The 12,065-nt window shown below is 39.7% G+C and overlaps 1 protein-coding gene and 1 pseudogene across 1 annotated transcript in view; one reads left to right on the top strand and one right to left on the bottom strand.

Moving 5' to 3' along the window:
• The window catches only part of PXDNL (peroxidasin like), a 456,288-nt gene that overhangs the window by 222,265 nt on the left and 221,958 nt on the right, over window positions 1-12,065 (top strand). The window lies entirely within an intron of this gene.
• LOC108306653 lies at window positions 6,925-8,696 on the bottom strand (annotated as a pseudogene).

The raw sequence follows: 12,065 nt of genomic DNA, 5'->3' as shown, positions 1-12,065 counted from the left end.
TTCAGACAGAGTATCCCTTTGTCACCCAGGCTGTAGTGCAGTGGCGGGATCTCGGCTCACTGCAACCTCTGCCTCCCAGGTTCAAGCAATTCTCCTGCCTCAGCTTCCCAAGTAGCTGGGACTACAGGCGCATGCCACCATGCCTGGCTAACATTTTGTATTTTCTGTAGAGGTGGGGTTTCACCATGTTAGCCAGGATGGTCTCCATCGCCTGACCTCGTGATCCCCCCACCTGGGCCTCCCAAAGTGCGGGGATTACAGGTGTGAGCCACCACGCCCAGCCCATTCTATAACTTTTAGGTGGAGCTATTAGTCCATTTGCATTCAATGCTAGTATTGAGATGTGATGCACTGTCCTATTGTGCTAGTTGTTGTCTGAATACTTCGTTGTGTTTTTTCACTGTGTTATTGTTTCATAGGTCCTGTTAGATTTGTACTTTATAGAGGTTCTATTTTGGTGTATTTTGAGGTGTTTCAAGATTAGCTTTTTTTTTTTTTTTTTTTTTTTTTGTAATGCTGGGTTGATAGAGGCTAATTCGGTCAGTATGAAGCTTAGTTTTGCTGAATGCAAAATTCTTCACTGACAATTACTTTGTTTAAGGAAGCTAAAGACAGGACCCCAATCCCTTCTCTTTTTTTCCCCCTTTTGGCTCTCTCTCACCCTCTCTTTGACCTTCTACCATGGGATGACCACAAGAGGCAGAACTTCCCAGATCCTGGCCCCTCAATCTTGGACTTTCCAGCCTTCAGAGCCATGAGCAGATACATTTCTTTTCTTTTCTTTTTGACGGAGACTTGCTTTATTGCCAGGCCTCAGTGCAGTGGCACGATCTCTGCTGTCTGCAACCTCTGCCTTCCAGGTTCAGGCAATTCTCCTGCCTCAGCCTTCCGAGTAGCTGGGACTACAGGCCCATGCCACCATGCCCACCTAATTTTTATAGTTTTAGTAGAGATGAAGTTTCACTATGTTGCCAGGATGGATCTCTTGACCTGGTGATCCACCTGCCTCAGCCTCCCAAAATGCTGGGATTACAAGCATGAGCCACGGCACCCGGCCACATTTCTATTTATTATAAATTACTCAGCCCGTGGTATATTTTTAATAGCACCACAAAATAGACTAAGACAATGACTAATAAACTATCACTGTGATAAAATGTGTGTCTTTGTCTTTTTAAAAAATAATTTTAGATTGTGTAATGCTTTAGGTAATTTTTACTATATTGCCAAATCATCAAGTTAACCAATCAAGTATACAGTTTTTAATAAAGACAAAATGGAAAGCGCTTATCACGTTGATGTTTTTCATACAATATATTTACAGATGGTTTATAAAAATTAGCATAGGAAATGTTCTAATCCCATTTAAAATGCACATGATTCTCAGCAGTAAATGCTTTATATTCTGATAATAATTACTGGTCTTACTAATATTGAGTAATCCTAGTATTTTTAGCCAAGAAAACAGACATTTTTGCTTCCTATTTTAAAAGTGATTCCAGTCCGGGCGCGGTGGCTCACGCCTGTAATCCCAGCACTTTGGGAAGCCGAGGCAGGTGAATTGCTTGAGGTCAGGAGTTCGAGACCAGCCTGGCCAACATGGTGAAACCCCGTCTCTATTAAAAAAAAAAAAAAATAGTGATTCCAGGCTGCTGTGAGTCACTATTCAAGGAGAATTTTTGGTTTCCAAACATGTAATGCATAATCCTTAAAATTTAACATAATTTTAGTCATAACTCTGAAAGTTCAATTTAATTTCAGCATATCTCTGCAAAACTATGATAGATTTTAAGGTGCCTGAGATATTTGTTTTTTATATTTCTTTATTTTAATGTTTCTTACTGTACATCATCCATTCTAAATTAAATTTAGTTTTGAGGAAGGCAGAGATAAATAATAGATCTTTCCAGGGGCCTTGACAGTAGCACAGTATAGAAATGTCAATCCTGGGCTGGGCACAGTGGCTCACACCTGTAATCCCAACACTTTGGGAGGCCAAGGCAGGTGGATCATGAGGTCAAGAGATCGAGACCATCCTGGTCGACAAGGTGAAACCCCGTCTCTACTAAAATATAAAAATTAGCTGGGCATGGTGGCATGTGCCTATAGTCCCAGCTACTCAGAAGGCTGAGGCAGGAGAATTGTTTGAACCCAGGAGGCAGAGGTTGCAGTGAGCCAAGATCACGCCACTGCACCCCAGCCTGGGTAACAAGAGCAAAACTCCATCATCTAAAAAAAAAAAAAGAAATGCTAATCCTGCTACAGACATGAATGTTCACAATTAGTATAAAAATACGATTTTTGATTTTCCTATTGTCTTCATGACATAGCCTTTGACCCTGAAAAGGATGATTGGGAGGTGAGGAAGGTATATTGCAGGGTTTGTTAGCTTTATTCTTTTCTTGATTGTTTGCTGATTGAAAATTTGCTTCAAGCATAAATGTTCTCTTTATGTTACGTTAGGTTATTTTCTGTGTGTGGGCTACATCAGGAGAAATTTGGTAAACACAACAATGTCATAGACTAAACAAAAATGTTACTACAAGCATCAATAAGGGCCACATAGTTCTGAAGAATAACCTGATGTTATATTGATTGTGTCAACGTTGTGCCAATTATAGGGAGGAGTAATCATCTTTGTAAGAATTACAATCATCAAATTTTTATGAAAGAAAATAGATGATAACACTAGAAGAGTGTGTGTTAAAATGAACAGACTTGAGAGGATATAATGAACTTTTACCAAAGGTGAAGACCTTTTGGTTAGGTATTATTTTCTCCTTTTACATCCATATCCTGCTAGCTGGACGTTTCTGCTCTGTAGATGGCACAGAGGACTCTTTAATAACTCTACTTTTTATAACAAGAGTGATATTTTCTTAGAAAGCACATTTTAATAATGCTTACATCAATTAATCATCCTGCTTTCAGTTATTCTTCATCTACAATTTCTGCCTTTATTTCACTGATTGAGCTGACGTATCTTTATTGATTATTGTTGCCAATAAAATTTCTTTTGTCTTGCCTCCTTAGTAGGCACCAAATATCTCTTTTGTGAAAATTGTATCTTCTAGCCATGTTCCTCATATTACCATTGAAGTAGAAGTGTTATAATCCACTTTAACTGGTCCTCATTATTATTAATTTTTTTACAGTTCAGTTGATTTTATCGTAAGGATATATAAATCACATATGGGAGAAAAACACTAAACCAAGATAGTTATTTTCACTATTTTGCTTAAGATTCATATTTAAATATAAATCAAGAAGCTAATCTACACAGTTGGATACTTTTTACATTATAAATGTTTTATAAAAGTTTAAACTGATACATAATTGTAAATATTTATGGCATATGTACTGTTTCACGTACAATGTGTATCGATCGAATCAGTGTAATTAGCACACCCATCAATTCAAACATTTATCATTTATTTGTAGCAAGAACATTCAATAATTAACTGTAGTCACCCTACTGTGCAATAGGACATCGGAACTTATTCTTCCTAATTTACCTTTGTACCCATTAAAAGTTTTGTAGGCTCGGCGTGGTGGCTTATGCCTGTAATCCCAGAACTTTGGGAGGCCGAGGCAGGTGGATTATGAGGTCAAGGGATCGAGACCATCCTGGCCAACATAGTGAAACCTTGTCTCTACTAAAATATAAAAATTAGCTGGGCGTGGTGGCACACGTCTGTAGTCCCAGCTACTCTGGGGGCTGAGGCAGAAGAACTGCTTGAACCTGGGAGGCGGAGGTTGCAGTGAGCTGAGATCGCACCACTGCACTCCAGCCTGGCACCTGGCACAGAGCGAGACTCTGTCTAAAAAAAATAAAAAATAAAAAATTAAAGAAAAGTGGTTTTGTGTAAAAATACTGGACAGATGTTCTACCTATACATTGTTTTACAAAAGTATTGTGTGGCTTTTAAAAAGAAAACCACACAACAAATTTTAAAAGGCACTGAGATACATCTCCTTCTAGATCATTGCTAGGCTTAAAATATAAACCTTGTTCTACCAAGAATCACAAGTTAGAACTGAGTATTTGCCAAAGCAGAAATTATATAGTGTCATTTCAGGCAAAGGTTATTCAGCTTTCCTTCACAACAATTTGTCAGAACAGTTAAACCAGGTCAAAACAGTCCAGCAAACTAGACTTCATTATATAAGGCTGTTATGTTCTAAGATGCTAATAAACCAAAACAAGAAATATTAAATTCAAAATATGTTATTTGAACTATTTTCATACAAACCATTGGTTCCTTATATCCTCCCTTCTATAACAATAAAGGGCATTTTTACTGCAAAGAAAATTTTATGTCTATCACTAGCCATAAATTTTTGAATTTTGTCATTAGTTATTACATAAACATTGCCTAGTATCACTAACCAATGGCATAACCATTTTATGTCCACATTTCACTTCTGCATTTAACAAACAGAATTTTCATGATTTACATAAATATATCTATCAGTGAAGAGTTAACAATGAGATACAATCTAATATCCTTATTAACTGATGTTTTGCAGACAGCAACATAGGTGACTTTTAAATCACCTTTCATTTGAGTGACCTTATATAAAAAATAAATCAGATCAGGCGAGGTGGCTCACGCCTGTAATCCCAGCACTTTGGGAGGTGGAGGTGGGCAGATCACGAGGTCAAGAGATTGAGACCATCCTAGCCAACATGGTCAAACCCCATCTCTACTAAAATACAAAAATAATTAGCTGGGCATGGTGGCGCACGCCTGTAGTCCCAGCCACTCGGGAGGCTGAGGCAGGAGAATTGCTTGAACTCAGGAAGTGGAGGTTGCAGTGAGCTGAGATCACAACATGGCATTCCAACCTGGCGGCTGGTGATAGAGCGAGACTCTGTCTCAAAAAAAGAAAAAAAAAATTCAATAATTTAGAGGTTTTAAGTCTCCAAAAGAGATTTTTTCAAATGTAAATATATTAGTGGTTACAGACGAGATTTTTAGGAATCCTCTTCTGTGGCTGCACCCTGCTGTAACTGTTGTATCATCTTTTCCTCTAGCTGCTTTCCTTTGCCTGCAAGAGGGCTCAAGATAAGATGAGTTTTGCCTGACCTCTTTGATGTCCTGAACTTTCTGTAGTCCTTTGTTTTTCTTCGATTTGTTCATTATAAATTTAGTCTGCAATTGTTTGATCTTTGCATCTGTCTTCGCTGCATCAGTAATTTTATTCCTTAGTTCTTCCTGGTATTTGACAGATTCGTTTCTATATTTTTCACATTCAAATGGATTATCTGCTGTACGCTCATTATTACCAGTTGCTTTACAGAATGCTTTAGTCCACCTAACCTTTCAAGAATTGCACTGCTTTTTAAAGTTTTTATGACGTTTGGATTCACACAATGTGAACACCTTGCAATAGCTGCAGATGAACATCATGACATGTCCAGAGGGTGTAGACTGGCCCCAAAAGAAACTAATACTTCTCAGTACAGCTGCTGAGCTCGCATGGGTCTCCACTGACCCAACACGGAGCTGGAGAGGAAGTCAAGAGGTATCTTGGAATTCCACATTCTGACCTCGTCATTCTTGAAGGAAAAGGACCCATAATTTCTGGATAATTCAGAAAAAACTTGCAATCTTTCCAGTTAGTTGTTAAATAAACAATTCTGTTCATCAAATTTCTGAATTAACCTTTCTGAATTCATGAGTTTCTAAAACTGGCATTAAGCAAAACTCTGCAACCTAGGCTGGGCACCAAGTAACCCAGCCCAGGAAGGGACCTGAAGTGTCCTACAGTTGTTTTTCAACTCGGGAAACAACAGGTTCCACTAAATCCCGAAAAGATATTTTTGTGTGAAAAAGGGCTTGATATACTAGGTTAGACTCCCAAGACAATTCCACATTTCACTCAGGAGGCTTTAAAAAGTTTTGCCTTATGGGTAATGATGTTTTCACTTATAACATAATTACCCACATCCCTTATCACAGTTTATACAAAAGAGGCTGGAGAATAAGAAGTACATTTTTATAGCTGGGCGTGGTGGCTTATGCCTATAATCCTAACTAGCACTTCAGGAGGCCAAGGCAGGAGGATCCCTCGAGTCCAGGAGTTTGATTCCAGCCTGTGCAACATAGGGAGACCCTGTCTCTATTGCAAAATCAAGAACTCTTAAAGAAAGAAAGAAGAAAAGTAGTATTTTTATTTACGTAGCACCAAATATAAGAGCCATTTTTTTTTTTAACCTAGAAAGAGTTATTTTGGAGGGAGAAACTAAAGATCAGAAGGTTTAAGAATACCTAAAATTTGGGGCCAGGTGCGGTGCCTTACACCTATAATCCCAGCACTTTGGGAGACTGAGGTGGGTGGATCACTTAAGTTTAGGAGTTCAAGATCACCCTGCCCACGTGGTGAAACCTTGTTTCTAAAAATACAAAAAAAATCAGATGGTGTTGGGGCTCATGCCTATAATCCTAGCTGCTGCTCTGGAGGCTGAGGCAGGAGATTGCTTGAACCCAGAAGGTGGAGGCTGCAAGACTGTGCTACCAGACTCCAGCCTAGGTAAGAGCGAGACTCCATCACAAAAAAAAAAAAAAGAAAAAACAAAAAATTAAATCTTTCCACCAATTTCCCTTTACATGAAAGCTACTAAATAAGTTACATTTAAATGTCATATATACATATTTTAAAAACCAGATAATTCTCATTTAAGACAGAGTAGAAATTATTTAACATTCGGGGTTGGGGTAAAGGATGACCTGTTCAATTCAAATTATATTAAAACCCAAATATTAAATAGACACAGAAGTGAAATTTTCTTCACTATAGTTTTTCACTATAATATTTCACTATAATATTATTCCACTATCAAAGTAGGTAAATTAAACTAAAGAGAAGAAATCCAAATGGATTGAGGCATATTCTCACGTTGATACATGTAAATAAATTTCATGTTGTCTGAATTCTTAGGGTTATATAGTTAGAAATATAATTCTTTTGCAGACAGATCAACTGTCTATAAGAGAAATAAGTTAGCACAATCATTTGAGTTGGTTGTCTACATGCTGGGCCAGGTTTATTCCTTTTTTTAGCTTCTTCTCACATGTAAAGCAGGCCATAAGATGTCCTGTTTGCCATGGACAATGCAGCCAATTTTAGGTCCACCTTGATGAATCACACAAGGTTCAATGGCATTAAGGGGCAAACTAGATTCCATACTTTCTTCTTTGTCTAGTGTTTCTTCCCTTTCAAACCCTTTCACATCTTCTTGGCTGCTATAAATAATGCTACTAGAAATTGACAGCTGAGAATAATCCTCACTTTCTTGTGATTGTGAGGCTTGTGTAATTTTATCATCAATTTCCTCAACACATGACTCTTTAGACTCATTCACTGTAGTTTTTTTACAGTCAGGTACAAAATGTCCAAAGTCCACTAACCCTCAAAATATCCAAAGCCCCTTGCCCTCACCCCCGCCCGAAAGGTAGTTTACAGACATCAAATGTCTTAACACCCTCCTTTCAGGGCCACGGGTTAAAAAAACACAAATCCTCCGAGGCCCCCAGCAATAAAAACCCTGTAATTTAGCCTAGTCTTTGTCTCAGTAATAATTTCACACTTGCTCAGTTACAACAAGGAACATCAAAGCCCTCTTCAGCTTGTGTTGAATTTTCCAGTTTGGCTTTCTCAGAGATTTCCCCTTGGTCTTTCCCTTTATCTTCAGGAAGCCAGTTCTCACGACGGGCCCGACATCTGTCACAACGTGACGGAAGCGGAGGATTTATTTCATTGCATGAAATGCATTTCTAATAGTCAGCTAAGGAAATTTCAGGGTCTTCTTCAGATGAATCTGTATCACTCTCCCCTGCCTGATACACAGTAACTCGATATACCTCATCATCTCCATCTGAGAGTTCTTGTCCTTCTTCACTAACGCTATAATCTTCTGAGTGGAGAGGTTCAACTCCAAATTCTACACTAAACTGATCTGAAAGTGAATGCTGATCCAACCGATCACTTGAATGTTCAGTTACACCGCATCGGGATCTGGATTGGATGGCATCCCTGTGGATTCACGGCTACTGCTTCTTTCACAGCGTATCTCCCTTATTACACACACAGCCAGGCTTTCATCCAAGGAAAGGGAAATACTATCAGATTGGTGGTGTTTTGTCATTCACCAGATAATTCATCTGAATTTTCTGTCTCACTAATTGCTGTCCTTCTAGATGAGGTAGATGGCCTAGAAACCAAAGGTGAAGATGAAGGTCTTTCTTCCTGCAGCGCTTGCACGGGGTCCTTTTGAGCACTCCCACCTTCAAAGTGGCACCTGCTCTCACTCACAGGTGTCCCTGAGTCTGATGATTCTGTGCCCTTTCACAGAGAAGCTTGGTACGCCAAACAAATCTCCTAGAAGATCATTTGAACAATATATAATATGTTGTTGCTTCTCACCATATAATCGTTTATTCATCATATAATGGCCAAGATAAAACAGAACCTCTTTCATAGTCGAAGTGTCTTTTCGTGCATCAACAGACTTTAGTAACTTCAAAAGCAATGGCTTCGGTCTAACCAGGGTCTCTTTCAGGAGCTGGAATCTGGGAGGTGGTCACAGCACCATCAGCAGGTACAGACATGTTGGTATGGCACGTTTGCCTGCTCCACACCATCCGGCGTTTTCGCGGTTACCGTCGGGGGTCCCTGGAGCGTCCCCAGTTTCCTTCAGGCCCTGGGCCTCTGGGACCATTCCCTCTCCGGGCCGGGCACCGGGCGCTCCAACGCACTAGTCCTAAAAGGGAGGGGCTCCTGGCGCTGAAGCCGCAGAACGTGGGTCGAGGGGGTCGGAGGGGTCGGCCTCCTGCTCCACCTTCCTGACGCGGGGAGCACGATCCTTCCCGCAGCCAAGCTCGCCGCGGTGACTCGGTGCCCCCCACCGCCCGAGGGAGGCGCGCCGGGCCGACTCGCCATAATTTTTTTTTTTTTTTTTGAGACGGAGTTTCACTCTTGTTACCCAGGCTGGAGTGCAATGGCGCAGTCTCGGCTCACCGCAACCTCCGCCTCCTGGGTTCAGGCAATTCTCCTGCCTCAGCCTCCTGAGTAGCTGGGATTACAGGCACGCGCCACCATGCCCAGCTCATTTTTTTTGTATTTTTAGTAGATACGGGGTTTCGCCATGTTGACCAGGATAGTCTCGATCTCTTGACCTCGTGATCCACCCGCCTCGGCCTCCCAAAGTGCTGGGATTACAGGCGTGAGCCACCGCGCCGGGCCTCGTAATCATTTTTTAAGTTCAGTTTCCTCTTCGTTGTATAGCCGTATATTTATTACCTCTTCTCTTATCTGTTTACTTATTTCTAAGTGGGATATTTTACTAGAGTAACTTTTTTAAATAACAGCAGGCTTCCACACTTCTATGAAACTGCTACATATAACATCATGTAGTAAATATAAATTTTTAATTTTATCATCTACTAAATTTATGGAACGAGGCCGAGCAGGATCAGAGAGCCTAAAAGATTTAGAAATCAAATAGACCTGAGTTTGAACTGAATGAAAGTTTGGCACTTAGCTATTTGATCTTGAGAATTTTGCTTTAAAATTCTAAATCTTAGAGTTTCCTGGTATTGTTTATAAAATGAGAGTAATAACACTGCTTTGACAGTTGGCTCTGAAATCTAGAGGTAATGTATGAAACACTTGGTAAGAGCAGAATCTGAAATAACAATACCTATTTTCTTTGTTTCCATATTTATTATTTTATTATCATTTCAACAATTACTTTCTGACTGAGCTGATTTTAAATGGTGCCTTTTTAAATAAGTAATTAAATTTATCCAGTGATACAAAGCATTGATAACTTAATTCTTTTGACCTTTCTTGATCTGTCTAGTTTATTTTAAAGGAGCTTCTAATTTCATTTATTTATTTATTTATTTAGAGACAGAGTCTTGCTCTGTTGCTCAGGCTAGAGTACAAAGGCACTATCTCAGCTCACTGCAACCTCTACCTCCTGGGTTCAAGCGATTCTCCTGCATCAGCCTCCTGAACAGCTGAAATTACAGGTGCCTGCCACCATGCTTGGCTAATTTTTGCATTTTTTAGTAGAGACGGGGTTTCACCATGTTGTCCAGGCTGGCCTCCAACTGCTGACCTCAGGTGATTCATCTGTCTCTGCCTCTCAAAGTGCTGGGATTACAGGAATGAGTCACAGAGCCCCGCTGACTTCTCCTTTTTTAAATAAAGGCATTAATCCCATCACAAGGGCCCTACCCTCAGGATCTAATCTAATTCTATTACCTCAAAAAGGCCCTGTCTCCAAATACTATTATATTGGGGGTTAAGATTTCAACATATGAATTTTATGGAATATATACATTCAGTTCATAACATACAATGAACTTGCTTTTGTCTATGCTGAGACAAAAATTATAAAGTAGGCTTGCTTTGTCTCATTTTAAGATGGTCTCAGGGTAATCTTGTCTGAGGTTATGTTCTGTTAGATAATATTTAATAGGAGAATGCCGTGGATTGCCCGTCAGTGCCAAACCAGTTTTTAGATGTTGAGGATACTCTATTTTCCCCTTTCTTAAAAGAAATTAAAGCCTGAAATTCAGAATAAAACATAAATTATTGTGGTGGTAAATGTCCTTTGCAAAATACTTCCTTTAATGTAATTTTTTTTCATCATGGTGACTAGCAACTTATGAGTACAAAAAGCACCTTTGATATATAGTATCTGGGAGGGTTTTCATTGAATTATAAAACAGAAACAAGTTTCTGCTTTTGACTGTGATGGAATAGGAGAGACCAGATTAATATTCTGCTTAAAATAATAATAAAAAAACCCTAGAAAACCAGAAAGCATATGAAACGGCGGTGTTGGAGAACTGGAGAGCAGGCTGGTCCATGAGGGAAGAGACACCCGGCGTGATCTCTGAGAATTACCTTTGGTGCTTCCCAGAGGTGGTTTCCATGCCGAAGTACGGAGAAGGGTTCCCAACCAGAGACCAGCAGGCTTGTTAAGTTGAGGAGACAGAGACTGGGGCTCAGGAAGCCTAGTGTGAAAACTGGTGGTGTAGGGGACCAGTGAGTAGGGAGCTTCACAGAGAGCTCTAGAGAGCTGCAGAGGCTTCCCCTAAAATCTTTGGCCAGACGCTGATCTGCACGTGTCAGAGGAAACTACTTGTGGTTAGAAAAGAACCAGTAAAAATCCCTGGGCCAACCCGGAAATCACCCAGGGTGAGGAATACTTTGTGTTACTACCAACTAGTGTGGAAAGACCTTGCTACATAGCACTGGACGGAGCCCTTAGAAAGGTGTCACCTTAGTAGAAAGGCTAAATGAGCCCTATTGTGAAGAACATTCTGGGCTTGCTCTATGAAGCACAAAAGTAAACCCAAAAGATCAAACCGATCCCAAGAGATGTAACTGTGTGACAGAAGAAAGTCCAATATTCTTGAAAAAAAACAAACAAACAAAATCTGCACCCAAGAAACTAAAATTCACAGTTTCCATCACCCAATTTAAAATTAACAGGCAAACGCGTCATATAAGAGTTAGAAAATACAAGGCGCCAAAACATGACACAAATGAAAGGAGAAAGAAGCAAATCCCACACCTCTCTTTCAGTAACTGATGGAACAAGTAGACAGAAAGTCAGTAAGTATATCAAAGACCTGAAAAAGAAAATCAACCAACCTGACTTAACTGATATTAATATAGCAAGTCACCCAAAGCCAGAGAATACACAACTTTTTCAACGACATAAGTACCATTCCCCAAGATAGATTATATTCTGGATTACATAAATTTTAAAGGATTAAACTCAAAGAAGATATATTTTTCAATCAAAACAGGATTGAACTAGAACACAATAACAGACCTCATAAAAATCCTCAAATATTTAGACCTACTAAGTAATCAATGTGTCAAAGAAGACATTATAAGAACTGTTAAGAAATATCATGAGGTCAAGAGATCAAGACCGTCCTGGTCAACATGGTGAAACCCCGTCTCTACTAAAAATACAAAAAATCAGCTGGGCATGGTGGCGCATGCCTGTAATCCCAGCTACTCAGGAGGCTGAG

Source organism: Cebus imitator, unplaced genomic scaffold (genome assembly GCF_001604975.1).
Source record: "Cebus imitator isolate Cc_AM_T3 unplaced genomic scaffold, Cebus_imitator-1.0 Scaffold73, whole genome shotgun sequence".
Lineage (NCBI taxonomy): Eukaryota > Metazoa > Chordata > Mammalia > Primates > Cebidae > Cebus > Cebus imitator.
Note: the sequence above shows the minus strand (reverse complement) of the source record. Positions and strands in the feature narration are given on the sequence as shown.